The sequence below is a fragment of the Cydia fagiglandana genome, chromosome 14, assembly GCF_963556715.1.
Source record: "Cydia fagiglandana chromosome 14, ilCydFagi1.1, whole genome shotgun sequence".
Lineage (NCBI taxonomy): Eukaryota > Metazoa > Arthropoda > Insecta > Lepidoptera > Tortricidae > Cydia > Cydia fagiglandana.
This window is the reverse complement of record NC_085945.1, coordinates 12,487,181-12,514,510: the sequence shown is the minus strand read 5'-3', so window position 1 is coordinate 12,514,510 and position 27,330 is coordinate 12,487,181. Positions and strand designations below refer to the sequence as shown.

General features: G+C 38.9%; 1 protein-coding gene across 4 annotated transcripts in view; it reads right to left on the bottom strand.

Moving 5' to 3' along the window:
* The window catches only part of LOC134670791 (U8-agatoxin-Ao1a-like), a 60,037-nt gene extending 43,008 nt beyond the window's left edge, over positions 1–17,029 (bottom strand). For 2 of the 4 annotated variants that reach the window (XM_063528612.1, XM_063528614.1), the window contains exon 1: positions 16,871–17,029. The gene's annotated coding sequence lies outside the window, so the exon portion shown is untranslated. The remainder of the gene's footprint in view (positions 1–16,870) is intronic. The other 2 variants (XM_063528611.1, XM_063528613.1) reach the window with 1 other exon arrangement.
* Positions 17,030–27,330: the final 10,301 nt, after the last annotated feature.

The following is a 27,330-nucleotide window of genomic DNA, read 5'->3' as shown; positions in this document are numbered from 1 at the left end:
TTCAACAGAACAAAGTGAGGAAGTGTCATCATAATCGTCATATTTTTATAGAATTTTTTTCATTGATGATGGCATTGCGACACTCTGAGAAATGCAATGAAATTTTAAGAAAAAAAAATATTTCAGGCAACTAGTGGCCCATACATAAATACCTTAAAACTAGCATACACATTATAAAAATATATTTTAAAACTAAACAATACAAATCATAGCAAATGCCCCTCAGAGTTAGCTTGGCCCGACTCTGTCAGATTATAAGTAGCCTTGGTCATTTTTCCTAAGTAGCTAAGTACGTTTATGACATCTATTTCAGGTTTAAACAAGGTCCGCTCTGAAAACCATTACAATTATACCGAAGAATATTTCAGTTTTTATTGTAAAATGCGTTAATGATAATCCAATTTAATTTGAGTACGTGATACACGGCCGTCGTGAACGCTGCTCGCACTGTCCGTGCTTGAGAAAGGAGACCTAGGCTCTCCGAAACATGTCGCGCGAGTGACTAAAAACAAGTGAGTTTTTAGATGATGACTCACTTAATTACGATTTACCGTAAAAGTGAGTCATCATTTTATCGGCATCAACTTCGGTTGCACCAAACTGTTCGAATCGTTAAAGAGTTCGTTAAATTTTTATGCATTAAAAGTTTCATAGTAAAGCGCCGGGGCGCGCCGGCTGACGTTGATCAGTCTGTCAAATGTGGTTGGTGCAACTGACCCTTAATGAGTTTTCCTCGCACAAAACGTCAGACAAAATTGCTTCTGAATCAGTCAAACCGGAACACAGGGTGGACCCCGGTGACCCTGGGGACCGATTTTTGAATTTCGATCGCTCGATTTCGTCACTCGAAAATCGGTGGAAAACAGCGAAATGCAAATTTTTGAAATACGAGCGATATAAATTTGGAATCGAGTGGTATTGACCACTCGTTTTCAATTCTATTAGTAGAATTTAAATGCCTAGTAGTGGAGATATTATGGAACGAAATACACGAAATCCAGCGGTCGAATTTCAAAAATCGGCCCCCTGGCCTTTTCATTATACCTAACTACTATGAATCGAATTAATTAATACTCAAACTTGTAATTATTTAATGTACTAATTTATTAATAAATTCTGTTGAAAATTAAATTCTATTTTTTTATTTTATTATGAATGGGCTTACTCATGGCCACAGACTAGCCGAGGCGTAGACGTGGCCTACGATGGAGCGAGCTCGCCCAGAAGGTGCCTGTTCACTCTTGATTTGAAGGTTGCCGGGTTATAAGAACACGGAAATATAGACGCCGGCAAGGAATTCCATTCCTTGGCAGTGCGCATAAGGAAAGTAGAAGCAAAGCGCTTCGTGCGAATTGGTGGAATATCTACCAAGTAAGGATGGAAACCGGCCGTGCGTCTAAAAGTCCGATGGTAGAATGGGGAAGGTGGAATAAGCTCGTGTAGCTCTTGGGCACACTCCCCGAAGTGCAACCTGTAGAATACCAACAGGCTGGCGACTTTCCGCCGATGGGCCAAAGACTGAAGCTTAGCCGTTAGCTTCTTGTCGCCAATCATCCTCCTGGCTCTGCGCTCCACTGAGTCCAAAGCGGCGAGTTGGTATTTAGCTGAGCCATCCCACAGGTGGCTGCAATACTCCATACACGACCGGACTTGAGCTTTGTAAAGTGTTAGAAGCTGTCCAGGTGTGAAGTATCGCTTCACCTTATTTAGGACGCCCAGCTTTCTGGCCGCAGTTTGTGCTTTAGACTCAATGAAGCTGCCGAAGCTGAGGACTGAACTCAGCTCCATGCCGAGGAGTTCCAGGCTGTCGGCAATAGGTACAGATGCACCCCGGAAAGAAGGAGTCAGGTCGAATGGACTCCGTTTTGCGGAAAATAGACACGTCTGCGTTTTGGAGGCATTGAACGTGACCAGATTGTCATCACCCCACTGGGAAACGAGACTAAGGGTCAAGTTCATTCGCTCAACCATGGCCTCTCTCTGTGAACGTATATCCTCCCTGCTGTCCCCTGCACTAGCCAAATATCTCTCAACAACCGTACTGTCATCTGCATAACCTACAATGCTGGGTTGCAGCATGTCGTTAATGTGGAGCAGGAAAAGGGTTGCGGAGAGAACAGACCCCTGAGGAACACCGGCGTCAATGGCCATGAGGTCCGAAGAGCAGCCATCAATAACTACTCTGATCGACCGTTCACTCAAGAAATCAGATCTATTTATAATTTCGTAGACTAATCATACAGTTTGTGTCTGAAAAAGGGGCTTTAATTCCAGGGCTTGATTTTACCCGCTAAACTGAGCTACTTTTACTATGGGACCAACCCTAAAACCGGGGAAATTTTTTGGCATTTCCATAGAAAACGTCGACATCTGATCAGAAGAAAACGTAAAAAAAATTTCGGGATTTCAGGGTTGGTGCCATAATAAAAGTAGCTCAGTTTAGCGAGTAGAATAGAGCCCCGGATTTAAAGCCAGATGGTCAGTAACATCCTGTATATGAATCTTAAATTTGAATCTTCGCTCTTCGCTCTAAGACAGTGCGACCTAGCTTCGCCATCGAATCGCTTTGTGTCTCTCTATCACTCTTCCATTAAAGTGACAGTGACAGTTGCGTTTCGTTCGCTTCGTAGCGTTAGAAAGAAAGAAAATATATTATATATATTATATTGTCTGTTTGGCCCTATGGTTGACTGGTAGAGAATGCCATTTGGCATTAAGTCCGCCATTTGTACATTTTTGTTTATACTTTGTGCAATAAAGTTTAAATAAATAAATAAATAAAAATACGGTGTACCCTTGTTTTGCCGACAATCTTTTCATCGAATATTATTTCATCGACAACGATTCATCGAAACGTTAGTACTAGTAATATTGTTTGGCGTTATTTTGTTTCATATACTATTTACTTCAATTTTTATTACTGCGTAGAAATACTATTCAACGAATATTACTTAATCGCTAATTCGTTTCAAATTATTTTAATTGGCACAACTACTAAACATTGCAATTCATTTGTTCGACGTATTACTTTAATACATTTTTATATGTCGTACTATACATTTATACATTTTTCTGTTGTATTGTAAGAATTTTAGATTTAGGTTAGGTTAGAACTGCGCCCCACACAGAAACGAACGGCTATCAAAGTCAGTTTAGGTTAGGTTAGAACTGCGACCCCACGCAGAAACGAACGGCTTTCAAAGTAGGTTTAGGTTAGGTTAGAACTGCGACCCCACACAGAATCGAACGGTTTTTAAAGTAGGTTTAGGTTAGGTTAGAATTGCGACCCCACACATAAACGAACGGCTTTCAAAGTAGGTTTAGGTTAGGTTAGAACTGCGACCCCACACAGAATCGAACGGTTTTTAAAGTAGGTTTAGGTTAGGTTAGAATTGCGACCCCACACATAAACGAACGGCTTTCAAAGTAGGTTTAGGTTAGGTTAGAACTGCGACCCCACACAGAATCGAACGGTTTTTAAAGTAGGTTTAGGTTAGGTTAGAATTGCGACCCCACACATAAACGAACGGCTTTCAAAGTAGGTTTAGGTTAGGTTAGAACTGCGACCCTACACAGAAATGAACGGCTTAAATTATTGTTACCAACCTATTTATAATTTGCCCAAAATGAAAATGGCAGCCTTGTAAAATTATAATTATCTTCAAAATTAGAATGCAAACTTAAAATTACCGCTTTCTCAAAATTATGTCTGTCCAGATAAACAATTTTATATCTTAAACTACCCACATAACATAGCTATAATCGCGCAGAGTGAGCCGACTGACATGACTGCGTTTCGATAACGAAATATTACAAATTGAAGTCATTTTACGCGTAATAAATTGTATTAAATACAATACAAAATGAAATAAGAAAACCCGTAAAGAAATACCACGATATAAACAATATACAAAATAACTCAAGTACCAATTAAAAGTCCCCGATTTAAATTTACTAGTATCGATTCTTCGACGCAATAACTTGTCGATGAAATGAAAATACTTGAAACGTTGTCTTCGAAATAACATTCGATGAAATGTCTGTCGGCAATTCAAGGGTAAACCTAAAAATACATTTATTCACGTCATCATAGTTACAAAACCAGTTAAATTAAAACAATATATAGGTCAGATGGACGTTAAAAGGACCCCCAACCAGCGATTGGCATGTTGTCTACGGGGCCTGACGGCTTAGCCAAGCTGACAACCGCTATCGCTACGACAGCGAAACGCTTCGTATCTCTCTATCACGCTTCCATATTAGTGCGACAGTGACAGACGCGTTTCATTCGCTACGTAGCGTGAGCGATTGGCATGTTGACTATAGCCAGACCGTAAAAAGTCTGCAGCGATTTTGATAGCCCACGCAGTACAAGTGACATTTTAAACGTCAAACTTCTATGAAATTATGACGTATACATAACACTTACATTGCGTGGGCTATCAAATCCGCTGCAGACTTTGTTTGGTGCGACTCTACAGGGCTTGGCCGCGTAGCCAAGATGCCAATCGCTTACGCTCTGTAGCGATCGAAACGCAACTGTTACTGTCACTCTAATAAGGAAGAGTGATAGAGAGACATAATAAGGGAATGCAAATCGGTTATTTTCGGTTATTTTTTGTATGGAAATAATCGGTTATTAACCGAAACCGCTGGTATTTCCATACAAAAAATAACCGATTTGCATTTCCTAGACATAATGCTTTTCGTTGTCGAAACGATAGCGATTGTAACCTTGGCTAGGCCGACTGGTTCGCCTAAGACGCCACGCTCAGAGAGCGATAGAAATAGGAGCCTTGATAACGCAACCCGAACGCCATAATGGCCTAACTTCATGCGAAATTCTTGGCACTGATGTTATTTTATAATTAAAAGCAAACGCTCGGCTTTTGTTAACAAATTATCCTTTTCACGAGTTCGCCCTTTATCTTATCACACTGAGTTGTATTAAATTTAGTGTTACAAATGGGATTTTAGTTTCTAATAAAATTACTATAGCAACGGCGGTTTTAAATTATAAACTCATATCTACTATAAGTAGTTATATTCTTGTAACTACACTACGCTTTGGGAGATACGAAAAATAAGTTTGAAGCTGCTAATTTGCTGAATAAATCTTGAATAAATTTATTTTCTTCTTCTTGTTCTTCTTATGGCCTCGGCCTCAAAAAATTTTTTTGTATAAGCTTTTATCGCTGACTGTACTTTTCTTCCACAGACAACTAATACTCATCTATACAATTCTAAAAACCCTAAACACAATTAGGTTTCGTTGTTGTATCACAGAGTTCCTATGTCCACCTCCTGTCTCCATCATCAGATCGGCTCGATGGTACCATAATATTACATTGTCACCTAACTTAACATGTACTTATGCAAATTTTAAGCTTCATTGGAAGACGAGAAGTTGGTAAAATTTAACTTCCGAAATTTGACCAGTAACTACTAACATAGTTACATAGATACATACTTGCATAGGTACATTGCAAGTTAAATAAAAGCTTGTAAAAAAAACCGGACAAGTGCGAGTCGAACTCGCCCACCGAGGGTTCCGTACTTTTTAGTATTTGTTGTTATAGCGGCAACATAATCATCTATATCACGGTAGGTACATGAAATACTCGTACAGCCTGGTAACAGACAAACGGATAGACAGATTGACGGGCAGCGGAGTCTTAGTAATCTAACCTTCGAGTACGGAACCCTAAAAGATTTTTTTACTGTAATATAATTTTGCCAGGTTTAGGTATCTTATTTCTCATTTTCAAAGCGGTTGCAAAATAATTCTCAACATAAATCAAGTGTACGAACCCGGGCAGGCAAAATACATGGAAGTTACAAACGAGCCGGGATAAACTTTACACAAATGGGCATTACGCGATAAAAATGCCAAGTCCAATGTAAGAGCATCATTTTCTCGTGCAAAATTTCTACCAAACTAGTCTGACAGCCTTATTCGAACAATGAGATACGTTAAATACTAGATATTGGAGCGATATGGATTGGATATGTTAGTGTCAAACAACGGCGCGATTAGGGAAATGGATTAGACATTCACTAGATATGAAATAGTAATGATATGTGACCTTCCACGGCAAAAGGTAGCCAATAGCGGGTGGCGCTTACGCTATTATTAACGCCGCTTCAATATTATTGCGGTCATAAGGTACCTTTTGCCGTGGAACGTCACATATCGTTAGTGAATGTCTAACGGCCCGATTCTAACTTTAAGATACGTCAATTAATAGATCTGGAAACGATATGGATTAGACATGTCAGTGTCAAATGTGACGTTTCTTCAAACAAATACGTCACTTTTGACTCTGACATATTATCTAATCCATATCGTTTGCAGATCTATTAATTGACGTATCTTAAAGTTCGAATCCGGCAGTAAGTCGTTTCCCGAATCGCGCCGTAAGTGTCAAAAGTGACGTTTTTGTTTGAAAAAACGTCAATTTTGACACTGACATAATCCAATCCATGTCGTTTCAATGTCTAGTATTTGACGTATCTTATTGTTCGAATACGGCTGTGGGCGTCTGGTGACCTACGAGCTGGCGCATTTTTTGCGCAAAAACCCAGCCTCACTGTCCAGAGGGGGAATGCGGCCAGTGTCATAGGAATGCCTCAGGCTAATTTAGGTTTAGACTTATGATTATTTGCTTAATCTCTGTTTTAATAAATAACTTTCTCGCTCTATAAATATGACACAGTTGAAGTTTCAGACTTCAGTCTCTGACATTTTAATTAATAGCGCAATAAATTAAATACTTCAGTACGGATATGATGGTCGTATTTGTCTACGTGACAGCGTGATAAAACGGTGTCCGTCTCTTTCTATCCCGCAGAGTTAAAAAGTGACAGTTGTTTTATCACGTGGATAAATGTGGATAAAGCGATCCATAATAGGCTTGCTGGGTGATGCATTCAGAAACGGATATTATTATCTAATTGGAATCATATTTAACATTCCTACAGCCATCCCTCTCTCTTTAATCAATCCGTGCGAAAGGGTCCAAAATCATGTCGGTATCATATTTCAAAATTATGACTACGCCTCCACAACATTTAATTTTGTGTGCGTAGCACAGCTATACAGGATGTCCCAAGACTATGGGACATCAAGGGAAAGTACCTTAAATACCATAGATAGGATATTTCGCTGAAAGAAGACATTATTTTAAATTAAAAAAAGAAACAATTTAAACTGCATTCATAGATTTTTAAATAATTTCATGGTTGAACAGAGCATCGAACCCACCACACGAGAAAAAAAATCATCCTGTAGTTTTATCATACCGATCGAAAGGCTTCATCATAAGGATTATTCTTTGCTACATAACATAGTGTCAGAAATAAAAGGAAGATTATGATTTAACTTGGGACGCCCTGTATACACATGCATTAAATTTTATTATAGCTGAACCAAACTGCCATAAATTGCATAAAGGTTAATTGGAAGAAATCCCTTACAGAGATAAGTTCGCCTTTGTACTGCCTATCCTGTACCATAAATTTGTGATTTGTGTTTTCTACAATAAAGAGTTTATACATACATAATTATACATGCTACGGCCTACGGCGTAGCACTTCGTAGAGCTTCGTAGCAAACATTGGAGGAAAATAGACATCTTTGGAATCTTTCATTTATGGGGCATCGCACACTGCCGATTCGCACGTCGCTCCGAAGTTTGAGCGAGACAACGCTATACGCGTATTATAGCGACATCCCGCTCGCACGTCGCAGTGTGCCATGCCCCTATATCCGCAGATGTTATAAAAGAACCCCGATTTAGTAAAGCCGGCGGATGTAAGAAGGCAAAAACTTACCTAACGACCGTTCAGTGTAAGTATTGGTTACAAAGAGGATCCCTTTGTAACCCACCGCTATAATTGCTGGCCAACATATAAGGGCAAAGAGGATATCAATAAAGTTGGGCAATTTCAATTTAATTTGTACTTTAAAGCGCGACTTAAGTCGTGTTTCAGTAACCATCTGTAGCGTTCAGTCATGTTTCTTTGTTTTTAGGGTTCCGTACCCAAAGGGTAAAACGGGACCCTATTACTAAGACTCTGCTGTCCGTCTGTCCGTCTGTCACCAGGCTGTATCTCACGCACCGTGATAGCTAGACAGTTGAAATTTTCACAGATGATGTATTTCTGTTGCCGCTATAACAACAAATACTAAAAACAGAATAAAATAAAGATTTAAGTGGGGCTTCCATACAACAAACGTGATGTTTGACCGAAGTTAAGCAACGTCGGGCGGGGTCAGAACTTTAATGGGTGACCTTTTTTTTTGCCTTTTTTGCATTATGGTACGGAACCCTTCGTGCGCGAGTCCGACTCGCACTTGCCCGGTTTTATTTCTTCCAATCAAAAGCATTCTTGAGCGAGCTCGTTCGTTCTTTTTATTTAGCGAGTTCCGCGTTTGCATTGTTCGAGAAATATGCTTTGATAAATACCAATTGTATTCTCCGAGTGAGCCTTATAAAGTAGAATAAGGTAATACGATATAATGATAACAGGGGACGGGGTGCCGTAGCCATGTAATTATATTGGCTACTATATTGCTACTTTCTGACAGACGATACCAGTAGCGATATATCTAGTACTGAATCGTAAGGCAAACTTGACCACGTAATTTTCTTGAAATTGATGGAAATTGAATGGGGGCCCATTAAAGTAAGCATTATAGGAGCTCTATACAGGGTGTAATCGTAAAGTGTAGCCAGGCGATAATTCAGTAAATATAACAGATATCAGAGAACTTCAAATTAATATCGAAAGTGCGTTACCCAATGAGTAAAATTACATTAATAACTTTTTTTTAATATAAGCATAAATATCCCAAACATTAACTTGGCTACACTTAACGATTACAGCCTGTATAGTGGAACTACCGTCACTACCGACCAGCCTAGGAGGCCGGCGAATCAAAAACCAAATTTAAATAAATGCAATATAATAATAATATGATAACTGGGCATTTTCACTTAACTGTGTACCATTAACGGCTGGTTAGCAATCGTTACAAAACTAACCGTTAATGTCAAATCCCATACATTTTGTCAGGACTGTGACGGTTAGACGTATAATTGTTTCTCATCGCATTTTCTCGGAAACGTTCGTATTTAACATACTAGTTCAGTCAATGTCAGTACTTTTTGTACCAGTACGGCTATTATAGCATCAGTTTGGCATTGACATTAACGCTATCGTGAACGTAATTTACTCTCTATATATATATCTCTTTCGCACTAATATGTCAGTACGAGCGAGATGCATAGAAAGTAAATTACGTTCACGATAGCGTTAATGTCAATGCCAAACTGATGGTAGCTGTACAGGACTGACAGAAATACACACGTTTGTATGTTTCCGTGAAAATACTATGAATAATAGTCATGTAGGTACCGTAAAACGGGGTGAATAGGTTTCGCGGGGAGAGGTGGGTTATGAATGGGGAGAGAAGGTTTGAGAGGGGGGTGAGAAGGGATTTTAAGGCTACTGCTACAAAAATAATGTATTCCAATTTAAAATGGATCTATAGTAATACGCATAATAAAAAAAAATCGATCCAACAATCTTCCAACGTCACCTTTGTATGAAAACCCCTCTCACCCCAAATACGAGGCACTACGGGGTGAGGTGGGTTTTCCTCTTTATCGTCAAAGTTATGAAATGGAACTACCCAAAATAAAATAAAAACGTCTCGAACACTTATAATATACACCATTCAGTTTTCGTATGTAAAAATAAAATGTTATCGAGGTTTTAATTACAGTTTTGACCCTACTCACCCCATTTTACGGTACTACATTTGTAATAATAAAATGAAACCTCATACATTCAGGAGGACCAAGTTCAACGATTTTACGTGCACGTTTAAACACTTTATTGCATCGAAAGCTGTAAAAGTAAGAGACAATATACTTTTTGCCTTACTGTAAATTTTATGCTTTTTTATTGGGGAGCAAAATATGCCTTTTTCGCACTTTTTATTTTGTTTAGTGCTGACGATACGTTTCAGTCGAATTTGGTTTTGAGATCACTCTCTCAGGGAATCCTCAGGGAGTTGAGTACCTATTCATGAGGTGTACCTACTCTGACCGTTAAAAGAGGTATTGAATTTGATCTGAACCATTAAAAAAATATTTTTCAGATATAATCGTGCATACTTACGAACTTGTATGCAAAAGGTGTAGATATCTCTGCACTTAATGTACCATTTAATGACTCATTTATCATATAACAAGCTTAAAATTCCGAGCCAGTTCCAAGGGACAAATCTAGTATCTAAGATTTATTAACTGAGACTAGTCTGGAATGAGAAATCCGGTCCCAGGAGAAAGAACAGATCGCGCAGAATCGATAAGACCCGTTGTTGCCCAACTTTGTTAGTATGTAGAGTTTTGTATTCAATTAAAAAGTATTTCCCTAATTTTCTAGGGCTAGGAACTACTTACAGAGGTTTTAAATTTCTCTAAAAAAGTGAAGTTTTATTTCTTAAGTATTAAAAGTGACAAATTATGTTATGGGCCATTTTATTTAAAGTTGTCCCCTACACTTTTTTTTCAAAATTGGGATTTGTACTTCTACTCAGTATGTTATTTCTACTCAGAATCATGAGCTCTTTTGATCCTAATAGGAGAAAAAAGTGTCCATGTGTAAAAAATCACAATTTTGAAAAAAAAGTGTAGACAACTCAATTTGACAGCGTTTATAAGTTATTATGTCCGCTGATGATGGTATGTGGCTCGTACGCTTGTTTCCCGCTGGAGTCTGGAGTAGTCTAAAAAACCAGCCAAGTGCGAATCGGACGCGCGCGAAGGGTATCGCACCATTACGCAAAAACGGCAAACAAATCACGTTTGTTGTAGTGGAGCCCCAATTAATTATTTATTATATTCTGTTTTTAGTACTTGTTAATATATCGGCAACAGAAATACATCATCTGTGAAAATTTCAACTGCCTAGCTATCACGGTCCATGAATTACAGCCTGGTGACAGACAGACGGACAGCGGAGCCTTAGTAATAGGGTCCCGTTATTACCGTTTGGATACGGAATCCTAAAAAGGATTTCTAAAGGCTGAAAATACGACCTTCTGCTGATTAAAATTAATATTGAATCTTATTCCACCTCGAGCAAAGATTTCTTTAAGCTCTAAATTTATATTTTACCAAACGAATAAACTTAATAAAACAATTCAAAAAGTTCAAGCAATTTGGTAAAACAGTTATTGCTCTTTTCTTTAGCATCTGTTTTTATACGCACGTAACCGGAAATTCCACTCTACCTAGTTTAGGGAACAGTTTAGACAAACTTTATTTTTCTGACTGTTTTATTTTACATATTGAACCCTAAAACCCTAGTAGCAATTATTTCATTAATCCCAGCATAGCGTCAGGCTGAAATTACCCGAGTAATAAACTTGATACTGGGGCGATGAGAAATTAAGGTTACCTAGGTTACCTGGGCTCTTCGGGCATTTTAATACTTCACGACGATGCCTCTTTATAAGCCGTATTGACATTATTTAACTGAGTAACGGTGCGATTCGGGAAATCATTTAGAGATTCACTAGATATGAAATAGTAAAGATATGTGACGTTCCTGTGACGGACCCGCAGGACTCTCAGCTTTGGCTTGCCTTCATTGGCCGTCCAGAGAGGAGTCGCTAGAGCTATATGCCCCAGGGGTGGAAGTGAAAGATGCATAAGACGCGAGTTGGCACAGTGGCTGGTAACAGCTACTGGGTAGAAAGCGGCGCACACCTCTCGACACCCCTGAGCCGCTCACATCGATGTTGCCCCTGGTCGTCTTCGCGACTGCAGTTTCAGGGGCCCATCTAGTCAGCGGCAAGTCACCGCCTGCCTCGATAACTTGTGAAAACATTGTTATGGCAGGTGTCTGACCTCTGTACAATAGCCCAGTCTCATTGTCCACCCAAACTTCAATCTATAGACCGGTATACTGTTCACTTTTTCTACAATAGTCCCAATGCATGCTGGGACCTGTTCATGGGTGTCTATTGTTGCGCCTGTGACCGGGCTCCAGCAGGCGTTCTACATGACATTAAAGCTCTCCAAGGGGCCTCTACGTGTTGGATCTATATCCCCACGCAAGCCTATCAAAAGGCCGGAATTTATAGGCCCGTGAAATCCAAAATAATAATAATAAAGTTTATGGAAGCCATTTATTTAATAAAAGAAGAAGTAGTTACAAATTCTGCTGCGGATTTGATAACCCACGCAGTGCAAGTGTTATTTTAAACGTCAAACTTCTATGAAATTATGACGTATAAATGACACTTGCACTGCGGGGGCTATCAAATCCGCTGCAGACTTTATTTGGTCCGACTCAACTCAATTCAATTGATAAATGAACATGACCGTAGCCAGTGAGTGTATAATAATATTAACCTCAATAATCTCAGCATTGATTGCCTTTTGAAGCTCGCTTGATTAGACACTAATTACTTCAGCTCTGTTATTGAGTTAACTATTGCCCCTATTGGTTTACGGATGAACGAATGTGTGGCTTCTAATTGCTTTGTTTGGAAAATAATAACACATTTAAATCCCTAAAACCCGTTGATTCGATTTAACATTCGGTTTGAAAGGCCTATAATCATTGAAAGATCTTTAGCTCCTCCTTCGCTTTAAGGATGACCCACTCTACACCGGGCCGTGTCCAGGCCGACGCTTTCGGCACTTACTTCTCTATGAACTGACAGGCGATCGCGTGACGCTTTCTATATAAGGGATGACTCACGTTAGACCGGGCCGTGTCCGGGCCGGAGCTACCGGCGCTTACTTTTCTATGATATGAGAGTCGATCACGTGACGCTTTCCATAGAAAACGATGTGCCGGACGCTCCGGCCCGGACACGGCCCGGTCTAACGTGAGTCATCCTTAATCTGTCATGTCCAAGTTCAGAAAACCATCTTAACTTTACTTTAAAACTTATTGCCCAGCAGTAACACACAACAGATAAATAAAGAGTTCAAAAACCTTCCTCATAAACCGCACTAAGCCGTAAAAATACGTCGTAGACAATTGCGACGCCGAACCGTCGTATTATGTGGCCTCTATAACACAAACCCTTGCGTTACTCGGTAGTAAAGTCTAACGTCAAATATATTCAGATATGAGAGAATATTCTAGTTGCTGGCTATGAAACCGGCTTATGTGATCATCATATCAGCTGAAAAACGTCTAACAGGCCTAGGATACACACAGGATAATCACAAGATCTAGAGACGATTTAGAGATCAACTAGATCTACATTAGATATTGACTAGATGTCGCTTGGATATCTGTCATAACTTGTCGAAATCGTTCAAGAGGACCTCCAGAATCGCGGAAACGTCAAATTTGACATTATATATCTTACAAATATCTTTAAATTATCCATATCGTAACTTGTTGAAGTCTAGTAGAAATCTAATTTATTTTCGAGCCGTAAGGCAGAAGGTAACTCACACATTGACATATATTTAAGGACGGGACTTACTGGCACTAAGAATGGTGCTAGTTCAGTGGTGTTACTCACGAATTCAAGCCAATCGTGCGGTCTAACGCAACTAAATAGTTGTGACCGATCGCGCACGTGATGCCAACACAGCAACCAAACGCTTTGTGGCGTAAAATTGACTGGAAATCATGTGCGTGACACTTCTGTACTGGCCCCATTCTTATTGCCCTTAAGGCCCTTCCTATAGATATACGTCAATGAACTCACAAATATCTTCACAATTCGCTCTTACCCAGCCCGCATGCAATGATTTCTTGTGATCTTGTCTAAGTATTGGAAACCAGTTGCCACGGGTTAACGATAAGTAGGCGCTTGCGGAGACACGTGCCTGCTCGCAATCGAGATATACGCGAACTAATTATCAAAAGGTAGTGTTTTCTTTGAACTTGGACGTACTTATTGATACCTCTTACGAAAATACTTAACCGAGTTTTTTACGCCGTCTATTTTTGTGACATTTTTTTTTTGGGAACAGGTGATAGTATCATAAGTGAATATTTTGAAGAAAGATATTTGTTTTTGACATATATATTATATACACTTAAGTGTTTTAGAGATCACATGTTACTGATTAAGCTTCGCTAAGCAATGTGGATACAAACCTCAGATATACGCTAAAAGTTAAAACTTTTTCCTACAGACCTATTAGTCTGGCATTTATCGTCTACACCAAGGGTTCGTCGGCGATAAAAGCCAAATAATGAAAGCGAAGTGACGTATTTTTATCACCTTCTTAAAGACATTCGTCTTATTGTGAATAGTATTTCTGACACCGCAAAAATATCTGACACCGGTAGACCATTAATAAGAGCGTATCACATATTTTTGCGGCTTTCAAAGAGTAACATATCATTGCAGGTGACCGGTACGCAGAAAATGTGTACATTTGTAAAACTCGGAAACATATAATGGATTTCTGCGACGTCAAATTTATGTAGTCTCATTTGTCACAAAACCTATGTAAATGCGGTAAATTCGGATAAATTAGTGTTATACAATGAGATCCCTGTAAAAACAAATCTTGTTTATAGGGTTACATTTCTTTTGAAGCGCTGGTGGCCTAGCTGTGAGAGCGTGCGACTTGCAATGTTGAGGTCGCGGGTTCAAACCCCGGCTCGTACCAATGAGTTTTTCGGAACTTCATCATTTGATATTTACCAGTCGCTTTTCGGTGAAGGAAAACATCGTGAGGAAACCGAACTAATCCCAACTAGACCAAGTTTACCGTCTGGGTCGGAAGGTCAGATGGCAGTCGCTTTCGTAAATCTAGTGCCTGCCTCAAATCATGGGATTAGTTGTCAAGCGGACCCCAGGCTCTCATGAGCCGTGGCGAAATGCCGGGATAACGCGAGGAAGAAGAAGAAGAAGAGAACATATTTTCCAAAAAATATAGCTGTAAGTATTATACTTAGGAGAGTTATGGCTTTATTTTATAGTTCGTTTTTTTTAGCATTAGAAAGAACTCCACAGAAGCAAGCGTGCAGTTTTTATCAGACTCTTTAATTATTAATAATTATTGAATTATCTAATGTAGCATGGTCAATACATATAATTTACTTCAAATTATTACCGCTAAAAGTGCCGGATTTGAAACCACAAGCTTACTTCTGCAAAGTTCTTTCTAATGCTAAAAAACACGGACTATAGCGACAGCTTCTTTACAACAACAACTTTTCAGACAACAAATTAGAACCCGGGTCCGGGTCACTCGGAAACTTTTCACAACGACAATTATTAAAGTCGTCAGGAATATTTATGGCTAAGAATTTGAATTAATGGATTGTACCGGTCTGCTAAATTTAACCTTAGGCTGTACGAGTAGAATATACAGGGTGATACTGCAATACGTTGACAAAAACTTTAGATTTTTTTTACTTAAATGTCTTGGCTTAAAAATTAAAACTACAATCATTTATCAATAAAAATCGAATTACCTTAAAAACATCCCTGGATTATTTTTCTCACTTAAAAGTCTTGGTTTAAAAATTAAAACCACAATCATTTATTAAAAAAATATATATTTAAGACATATCCTACTCTGGCTTTAACCTCTCGTGTGCCGTGATTATTATTTTCTAATATTTTCCTCGTACGCGGATCGCACATAGGTAAGGCGGAATACACAAACGCACAGGTTTATGAAAATTATCAACAATATGCATCAGTAAAAACTCTTCATCAGCGTATTTTTGGGCGGCCCTGTATCACTGTTTGCTTCTTTTGATTGATATTAAGCCTACATATTAATTTAGCTGATTGAACCAACAGAAAGCCAACAAATAATTCCGACAAATCCCACAATATTTCAAACAATTCGTCAGAACCTGGGACGGGTGTAAATACCCGGATCAGTATCGGCACCGGTATCACACCATCCCAAGCTATCTAGAAGGCCAATGTTTAATTAAGTTTTAAATTGGAATCTCAATAAGTACCGCTGTAGGGTAAAAGTAATACCGTCTATATTTCTCTTTCCGTGGTTTAATTTGTCCCGAGTCTTCTGGATTATTTCGATCTTGAAATATTTTGTTTTCCTTTAATTTCTTGAGAATGTTAAGAATCCAAGGTTTCGTGGGTTACGGTTTAAGAACATTTTTAAGTTTATTTTTCTACTAGGACGGGCCTCACGGGCACTAAGAATGGTGCTAGTTCAGCGGTGTCACTCACGAATTCGAGCCAATCGTGCAGTCTAACGCAACTAGTTGCGACCAATCACGCGCGTGATGCGAATGGATCAACCAATCGCGTTGGGGCGTTAGACTGCACGATAGGGTCGAATTTGTGTGCGTGACTCCACTGTACTGGCTCCATTCTTATTGCCCGTAAGGCCCATCCTTAGATACTTATATGTCAATTTTTTAGTTTAGTTAGGCCCACTTGCACCATCCCACTAACCTGGGGTTAAGCGGTTAAACCGTTAACCCAGTCTCAAATTGTACTGGTAACCATGTTCACTCCAGATTTAACCGGTTAACTCCGGGTTAGTCGAACGGTGCAAGTGGGCGTTAGATGTGCTTTCATTTATTTTTATTAAATTTTAATTGATTTATTGCCAACCCTATATAGACCGTAACACGAGTAATTATAACACATACCCATAAATATGGTAATTCATCTATGAATATTAAAACTAGTTATCTGAGGCTTTACAAAAACCCGGCGCTCGCAAACAAATCGGTTCCAATTTGAATACGAAATCCCCGTTTACATATCACGTACAAACCGAATTAAGCACACGTACACACATTACAAAATTAAACACACGTACAAAAAAAAACACATTACCAAATCCACGTTCTCCTTTGCCACTACACTAGCACTTACTTAGAACTTCGGAGACGGAGGCAGTATTGGTATAATTTTGAATGTAACTTTAGGTTCGAATTGGATACGTACGCGCGCGGTGGAAGGGCTAGGGTTGTCACCCTGGCGGCCCGTGCGGTCGGGAGGCGAGCGGAGACGCGAGTGCCGGCCGCGGCGACGCGGCAGCCCTTATACGCCGCCTCAACCCCTACGCGATGCCAGTGGGCGGATCTGGTATAGAGTTGTTGAAACGAATTTTGGTGGATGACAATTCTGTAAGTAGGTATAACCTACAATGGGTAAAAGAAAAAATGCTTACTATTGGCTTTATATTTTTGTATGACGTGTCATTATGTAATCTGTGGTCTATTTTATAAAGCTACAAGTTACAATTTACAAGCGGAAGTCTCGTTCTAACACATAGGGTTAGAAAGAGACTTCCGCTTGTAAATTGTAACTTGTAGCTTTATAAAATAGACCACTGGAAGCAATAGAACAAACTGTACAAAAAATTTTACTTGAGGATACAAATACTGCGGCAAAGAGGATGTTGAGACAAGATTATGGCAGATGGCGTTTGGGAGAAACCTACATCGCGCTTACGGAGTTCTAAAAGTCAGTTGCTATAATATACCTACAACTTCCAACCAACTCTCAGTGAAGGTGTTAGTCTGCTGTCCCCAGGCACCTTAACCACAATTATTATGATTTCACAGAATAAAAATATTTTAAGTTCAGAATAAATAGTAAAAGAAAAACATATTTTTTATTTATTTTCCGAGTGAAAAGAAGGTCTCCGTTTCAGCTTAGACAAAAATGCTTTTGTATGTCCGAATGGTCTCCTTAAAAACTCGCATTTCTCAACTGATTCTCATAAAATATTGTGAGCTGAATCAAGAATATAAAATAGATTTCTTCGTCGATTCAGTATTTGGAAATTATTCAAGGTTATGATTCACTAGGTCTACAACTTACAGTTTGTTCGTGGGTTATAATAATAATACAGCACTTATTTCAGGCAGGGCCCATAAAATTTCGATAGTAAAACTCACTAATTATTAATCAAAATAAATAAATAAATATTTCGTATTATTAATTTATGTAAGTTTAGACATTATAATTAAAATAAATTAAAATAAATAAGAATAATAAGCACAACAAATAGTAAGCCGTGTTGACAACATGCATGGACGTCCACCGGGCTAACACAGGGTTGTCCCAGCGTAGGCAGAGGGTAGGTTATAACAGCCCTCAGTTTATCTCTCTCGCATCTCTGTCACACCGCGTGTTGTCAACAAAATGTTATTAGCCACCATCTGCGGGCCCGGCGCTACAGCTACGTGGGAAAATTCTGAACGGACACGAAAACTATTGCAACCTCGCGAATTGCATTCCCTAGTTAAAAGGGTTAGGAGTTGCTTCGTTCCTTTGCTGTGGAAAATTCCGTCCCGCTTGAAAAAAAAACTAGTTACAACTGAGTTGTGGTCTTGAGAAGCAGTCTTCTTCAAATGTTGGTCTAGCGACCCGCCCCGGCTTCGTCGGTTCGAAAAATCCCGCGTAAAAATCTCAAAAATCGAGGTTTCGTACTCGACTGTTTCCTCCTCCAAAACTTAACCAATCCTAACCAAATTTGGAAATCTAAATGATTATGAAATTATCTGTGTCGGACCGTTTTGCTTTTTTGGCTAATTGATATCAGTTTTGAATACTACGCCTCTCATTGCGGCATAGTCAATTAGGCCATTTTGGCCATTTTTGAAGGGCTCTAGCGCCTTAAAAAACAAAAATATCAAAAAAAGCAAAACGGTCCGACACAGATATTGACAATATTAATCTGTGTTGAAAAAATCATTGCTCTAGCATCAAAACCCACGGAGGAAACAGTCGAGTACTTTTGTATGGAGAAATGACCACTCATGTTGGCTCTGAAGGGTCTCCCCAAATATATCGACGCGCATTCGGCAAAAGCCGATAGGAAAAAGCTTTATGTCCGCGCAATAAGAGCGAAAAAGTCGTCGTTCGGCTCGGCTCGCATCGGCCGGCGCCGGCCGACGCGTCGTCGGCTTCTTCGCTCTTATTGCGTGGACATAAAGCTTTTTCCTATCGGCTTTTGCCGAATGCGCGTCGATATACATATTTGGGGAGACCCGAAGAGGGCGGCTTGCCTTGTGGCTTAAAGCATGTAATAATTTGAGTCGTCTAACTATAAGAGCTTACCCCCTTGTGCAAACTTTTGTAGTGACTGACGTTTATCTGACATCTACAATGTACAAAATAGCCATACATTTGACGTGTCCCTCTCCTGTAAAAATCGGCAGACTGTTTTGTACTTCGAGCAACACGGAAGGGAGGCGGCATTCGCACTATTTCCCCTCTGCCGAGGTACAAGATTAGCGCGTCAATTTAATCTACCGCGGGTAATAAAACTAGTTGCACTTGGATTTTTCACTAGACCGAGTCCAGACGCGCGTGTGAACACTGCTGCCCAAAAATGCCTGTTTGCTCGGTTTTTTGTTATAAAAAGAGGTCGGGGACATCAAATTTACAAAAATAAAGTGTTACATTTCACATGTAATATTTTTTTTTACATATCATACGTTAAATTACAATTATTATATTTTAGTCTCAAGTAATTGTTGGATTTATCGATTTTGCTCGCTCAGTACAAATTGCGGATCGGTCGAGCGACAAATCCGACTTCTCATCTCTCAGAATACAATGACATACTTCAACGAAAATGTGTTAGTGTGCGTGTTGTGACACTAGTCACTCGTCCGTACACAAAAAGAGATCGAGGTTTGCAAGATTTGTCTTTGACGTGTGTCATTTTCTATGTATTTGTGTCGTCATTACAGATTGGATTTTGTATGTAAGTGTGTGAGAAATGCGACTGTGTGCACCTTTCCCCCCGCGAAAAATGGCAGAAAGATTTGTACGGCGAGATATCGCTTGGGCCCCTCCCTTCCGACATGTCGGAAGCCGGTGTTGCTCGAAGGTTTTGTACATACAGAAAATGAAAGACAAGCTTTGTGGTGAAGTGTCAATGTACAGTTTATGTTTCCGATTAAGGCCACAAGATGGCAGAGCCTCCAAAGAGCACGGCACAGGGAAAGGAAAATAATTTCCTCAACGTGCACTTAATTAAAGCAAGAGAACCGCAATGCTTAAATAAATAACACGGAGTAATTAAATAATTTATACCTGGTTGGTAGCGGCAAAGTCCAGCTAATTCATTTCAGAGGACACACTTAAATAGGGTTACACACAAACATTATGTACCCTAAGTAATAATTTAACAAAGTTTTTGATATAGTTAAACCGTGGGGAGAAAATTTGCCTTGTTATAGTGTAAATGTATCTTTCAATCAGTTCCTTATATAAAAATTAAAATCACCATCATCATCATCTCAGCCATAAGACGTCCACCGCTGAACATAGGACTCTCCCTTGGACCTCCATACGTGCCGGTTGGAAGCGACCCGCATCCAGCGTCTTCGAAAAAATTCCGACCTTTAGAAAAATTTAATGTTTAAATCTTGCAGCACGTAAAGGACAGGAATTTAGCCAGATCTTTAATTCTTATTTGATTTTCATTATCAGTTTTGTCACATAAACAAAAAATAATGCTCCTGAGATTTACGACAAAAAAAGTTGTACCTGGTAACCCTACTGTCCCTACAGGAAAAGGTTACTAAATTAAATGGTGGTATTGGTGGTTAATTAGTACCTACATTTTAATTTATGGCTCTTTATTGGATTTTCAAACAAGACAAACTTAGCAGTACCTACTATGGATACGCTGCTCATTATGCTACGAAGGAAACATTAATTAAAATTAATATGCTTCTGCTCATTGCTTTCCTGGTTTTGTTATCGCTGCTGCAATAGTACATTTCGATGCTAGTGCGGAAGGTATGTCATTACTTCACGAGTACCGAGATGTCTTGCCACGAGCCGCAGGCGAGTGGCAAGACTCGGGACGAGTGAAGAATGACATTTCCGCACGTGTATCGAACGACGTTTTTTAATACAGTTGCGAAAAAATAAGAAAAACATTGTTAATCGTACACTAAACAAAAATGGTAACAGTGACAGCTCGGTTAGACGTCGTCTTTAAGTATATTATATCTATGGGCGTTTGGCAGCTATTCCGTTCCATTCAGTCAACTTATTAAGAACGGAATTTTCAATATTGAATATTAAAAAATAAACGTGTTATAATGATGAAGAGGTAAGTAATTAAATATGAAATATGTAATATTTTTCGTATTCTTACATTAACGGTAGGTTTTTATGCTGATTACGACGTTTAAAGGAAACTAATATTAACACTCATCAATAAGTAGTCGTGAATTGGAACAAGTATAAATTTAAAAAAATTGGAAAAGTAAAAAGCACTAGTTCGAGATAGCCAACTTTCCGCACGCTAAACAGCTACGTAAAGTAGCACTTTTTGAGCAACTGTATTAAAAAATATATTTACAATTTACAAAGTATAGTATTTTTACAAGCTTTTATTTAGTTTCACCCTTCGAGCAACACGGAAGGGAGGCGGCATTCGCACTATTTCCCCTCTGCCGAGGTACAAGATTAGCGCGTCAATTTAATCTACCGCGGGTAATAAAACTAGTTGCACTTGGATTTTTCACTAGACCGAGTCCAGACGCGCGTGTGAACACTGCTGCCCAAAAATGCCTGTTTGCTCGGTTTTTTGTTATAAAAAGAGGTCGGGGACATCAAATTTACAAAAATAAAGTGTTACATTTCACATGTAATATTTTTTTTTACATATCATACGTTAAATTACAATTATTATATTTTAGTCTCAAGTAATTGTTGGATTTATTGATTTTGCTCGCTCAGTACAAATTGCGGATCGGTCGAGCGACAAATCCGACTTCTCATCTCTCAGAATACAATGACATACTTCAACGAAAATGTGTTAGTGTGCGTGTTGTGACACTAGTCACTCGTCCGTACACAAAAAGAGATCGAGGTTTGCAAGATTTGTCTTTGACGTGTGTCATTTTCTATGTATTTGTGTCGTCATTACAGATTGGATTTTGTATGTAAGTGTGTGAGAAATGCGACTGTGTGCACCTTTCCCCCCGCGAAAAATGGCAGAAAGATTTGTACGGCGAGATATCGCTTGGGCCCCTCCCTTCCGACATGTCGGAAGCCGGTGTTGCTCGAAGGTTTCACCTGACCGTTCTTTGTCTGTCTGTCTGTAATCAAATCTTGCAAGTTAAATTTGATCCACTTCCCGGTTTCCGATTGAGCTGAAATTTTGCATGCATGTATAGATCGGATGACAATGCAATATTATGGTATCTACCATAGAGCTGATCTAACGATGGAGACAGGAGGTGGCCATAGGAACTCTGTGATGAAACAACGCAACCTTATTGTTTTAGGGGTTTTTAGAATTCTCTCGATGAGTATTAGTCTGTCGTAAGAAAAGTACAGTCAGCGATAAAGGCTTGTACCAAACTTCATAACTTATAAATCACATTTACAAATAATGTGAAAACAACTACTTATTATATAAAAATCTAAAAAAAATATAATTTGTTTATTTTTGAATTTCATACAACGTTGAAAATTTTCAAAGTGGTTGAGCACCCCCTTGTAGTTGAGATAAAGTTACAAAACTTGGTGTACATTATCAGCATAATAAGTGTAACCAAATAAGCGGGTGCCGTTTCTTCTAGCTAGAGTTTGAATTTTTCCCATACAAACGTGAACCACCCTAAAGTACGTAAGAAGGACGGCCTGTATGCATTAGTAAGACATTTTTACCTTGATGCCACAAATGGAATGTTTACTAAAAATATATTTTATGCAATAGTATATTCTGCATTAAATAACAAAAAATTGAGGTTGTCTCTATCTCACAACACAAGTATAAAAAAAAGTTTAAAAAATTAAAAATATATTTTTAAGCCTTTATAAACAAGTTACAATCTTGATTTCTTTTTTTGAAAATGAACTACTATTTGTTCCATATAACATCCAAATTTCAAAACAATAGAATCACTAGTTTAGGTACAAAAAAATAAAAACGATAAAAAAAAAAATATTTGCCAAACCAAGGGGATTCTAGGCTTGAAATTTGGTAAAACGATATCTTATAATAAGACAAATAAACGCGCCTAAGAAAGGTATACATGTCAGCCAGGGGCAGTCTCGCTATAGGATTGCGGCTAGACCCTTTCAACTTAATTGGTCCAGTGCTTTAATTGGAGAAAATGGGCTGTGAGCTGTGACAGACGGACAGACAGACAGACGCATGAGTGATCCTATAAGGGTCCCGTTTTTTTTCCTTTTGAGGTACGGAACCCTAAAAAATAAAAATAAAATGTTATTTGCGCAACATATGTTTACGAAGTTCTTTAATATAGGTATACGTATTCATCATCATGTTTAAACAGTCATCAATTTTACATTTTATTCTTCCTTGATTCTGTTTCGTTTTAACGATGAAACAAGGAAAGAAATAATCTCGCCGAAATCTTTCTGATATAGTCAAACATTTATTTTTTAATTCTTCTTGATCTTATTTATATTCTATCTGTAACATTGCATTCTTGGAAACTCAAAGCATCAGCTGATATTGCCTAACTTTTTAATTTCCTTTGTTAAATTCCTTCTCTTGCCTAATTTATTCATCACGAATTCAGTTCTAACGTTTCACGCATAACTGCACAAAATGTACCGATATTATTAAAATACAACCTATCTATAACTGGTCAAGCAAATCTGGTCACTAAAAAAAGGCGCGGAATTCAAATTTTCTATGGGATGATATCCCTTCGGGCCTACATATTTCAAATTTGCCGCCTTTTTCTACTGACAAGATCTGCTTGACCAAGTATATCAGAGCTTGTTTACAGATTTGGTCAAACGGCTGGTTTATGTTACTGGGGAGTAGGGACAAAAGAGCTGGCAGCTTCCTCGCTCAACGAATAAACATCGAAATTAAGCGAGGAAATGCTGCCAGCATCTTTGGCACTATGCCCCAGAGGCTCTTTAGATTTAGATTTTAACATTTGAATTAGGTTAAGTTTTTATTGTATATTTAAAAAGACTAAAAATCTAGCGGGGGTCCGCTGGATGCGGGTGGCGCAAGACCGGTCATTATGGCACTCTTTGGGGGAGGCCTATGTCCAGCAGTGGACGTCCTCTGGCTGATATGATGATGATGATGAATTAATGGACGACCCCCTATATTGGACCAACAACACTGCTGCGGTCCAATTGTCATCTTAAAGGTGACAGTCCATTTCCAACGACAGCTGCATCGCCATTCATTTTACTATGGAAATTGACAATAACACCGACGCGTTCAGTACCAGTAGTGCAGCTGCGGTCAGAAATGGAATGTTACCTAAACTTAATAACTTATGACAAACGCGACATCGCGACGCAATGTAATAATCACATTACCTATAGCAATTGGGTTTAACAATTACATGTTGGAGACACCCGAGTGAATTAACCGAGGTGAGAGTTAAAGCATGTTTCATATACCTAATTTAAATTAGCGTAATGAACTTTCATGTACAAAAGGAGATATGAAGGTTTAGACGACAAACTAGATTGTATTTAATATGTTGTGCACTGTGAAAGCTCAACATAGTTGGTGATTCTAAAGTTTAGTACTCTCAGTAGTTAGACAAGTTCTAAACTACACGTGGAACGTACCTCATTACCAGAAGCACATTCTATTTCGCTGCTCTCATGAGGCCTCGGTATAAATTTAAATTTAAATGTTGGAGCCTTACATTAAGACCTAAGGAAACCAATTCTGTTTTTACAACTTGATATAGTTTAGCTTGTTTTGATATGCCCTTGTGTCGTCTTAATCAAGCCAATTAGTGTGAGCGAGCTGCCTAATGAGACGATTCCTGGTTGCATTTTGCCAGCACCAATCAGCAGTCACGGTTAAAGGATGACGCGCGCTAGACCGGACCGGGCTCGGGCCGGGGAGTTCGACATGTCATTTTCTATGACGGCTGATCGGTAATCACTTGGTGCTTTTCATAGAAAACGAAGGTCCGGAAGGTCCGGCCCGGCCACGCCCATACAACCATTTCCAGTCGCCGTTACGACGCGGTGTAGACACATCTTGTGTCGACACCGTCTGTTTCGGTCACAATTCCAGTCGCAGAGTCGTCGCCGTGTCGACACAGTTACCAGAAATGGGGAAGGGTCGACACATGACACAAAGTGACATAAAGTGTGGTCGCCGTGTGCACACATTGTTACGAGTTTGCGACTACTTTATGCCAAAATCATTCGTTCATTCGTTCATTTTGTTCCTGTCAAATGGAAACTGTCAGATGGAAAAATACTTAAATAAAAATAAGTGACATTAATACGCCATCTCTAAAACGGATTACAAGACGTAATTATATATTGTTTGCATTTATATTACAATAGGACTTAAATGATTATGGGGAATTAAACTGCTCGAGTGATTTGATAAACTAAGTGTAATATAATCAACGCGCCACCACATTGTTTTAGTTTAGCCGGAAATGAAATTGTTTACTTCTCAGTGCCTGTGTTCATAAATATATTATTTGATGCATTTTTAGTACTTCGATGCGTATACTATACTTAAATAACAGAAATAACGCTTTACATACTACGAAACTTGTTAATTATGATGTATAAATATGGTTTAAGACTGAGAAATATTGCAGTCACAAAGTAGTCGCAAATGTTTCGACTTTGTGTCGACTCTGTGTAGACACATGACACGAGCTGTCAAAAGTAATAACAAAGTTACTGGATTTCCAAAATGGCTCCTTATGTTCATTTGTTTTCAGATATTCTCAAAGTGTAAATATGCCGTGGTCAGAGATGGGCATTAACTGTTTATTCGACTAATTAATGGAATAAAAAAAGTTAATCCTCAAATTTTAATCGCGATTAGTTTAGTCGACCTAACATAGATTGAAATTGAATTAATCTGAATATTAATCGATTAAATCTCGGTTGGAAGTTGACAGTGGGCCATTTTTGTACGTAAAAATAATAGAAATGTCTTGCATGCAGATGGTAGCCAAACACTTTGTCATAAAAGTCAAGATGGGTGTCGATTTATAGGTTTTAGGGGGCCCCAATTTTGAAAATGATGACCATTTTGGAATCCAAAATGGCGGCCATGCACTATGCCATAAAAGTCGTCATGGGTGTCGTTTTATAGGTTTTAGGAGGCGCAGAATTCAAAAATGATGACCAATTTGGATTCCAAGATGGCGGCCATGCACTATGTCATAAAAGTCGTCATGGATGTCGTTTTATAGGTTTTAGGGGGCCCCGATTTAGAAAATGATGACCATTTTGAAATACAAAATGGCCGCCATGCACTATGTCATAAAAGTCGTCATGGATGTCGTTTTATAGGTTTTAGGGGGCCCCGATTTAGAAAATGATGACCATTTTGAAATCTATAAAGGCGGCCATGCACTATGTCATAAAAGTTGTCATGGGTATCGTTTTATAGGTTTTGAGGGGGCGCAGATTTAGAAAATGATGACCATTTTGGATTCCAAAATGGTGGCCATGCACTATGTCATAAAAGTCGTCATGGATGTCGTTTTATAGGTTTTAGGGGGCGTAGACTTCGAAAACGATGACCATTTTGGATTCCAAGATGGCGGCCATGCACTATGTCATAAAAGTCGTCATGGATGTCGTTTTATAGGTTTTAGGGGGCCCCGCTTTCGAAAATGATGACCATTTTGTAATCCAGAATGGCGGCTATGCACTAAGTCATAAAAGTCGTCATGGGTGTCGTTTTATAGGTTTTGGGGGGCGCAGATTTCGAAAATGATAACCATTTTCGATTCCAAAATGGTGGCCATGCACTATGTCATAAAAGTCGTCATGGATGTCGTTTTATAGGTTTTGGGGGGCGCAGATTTAGAAAATGATGACTATTTTGGATTCCAAAATGGTGGCCAAATACTTTGTCATAAAAGTCGAGATGGGTGTCGATTTATAGGTTTTAGGGAGTGCCGATTTCGAAAATGACGGCCATGCACTGTGTCATAAAAGTCGTCATGGATGTCGTTTTATACGTTTTAGGGGGCCCCAATTTTTAAAATGATGACCATTTTGGAATCCAAAATGGCGATCATGAACTATGCCATAAAAGTCGTCATGGGTGTCGTTTTATAGGTTTTAGGAGGCGCAGATTTCAAAAATGATGACCAATTTGGATTCCAAGATGGCGGCCATGCACTATGTCATTTTCGAATTCTGCACTCCCTAAAACCTATAAAACGATATCCATGACGACTTTTATGACAAAGTTCACGGCACACATCTTGGATTCCAAACTGGTCATCATTTTCGAAATCGGCACTTCCTAAAACCTATAAAACGATATTCATGACGACTTTTATGACAAAATACGTAGCCGCCATCTTGGATTATAAAATGATCATCGTTTTCGAATTCTGCACTCC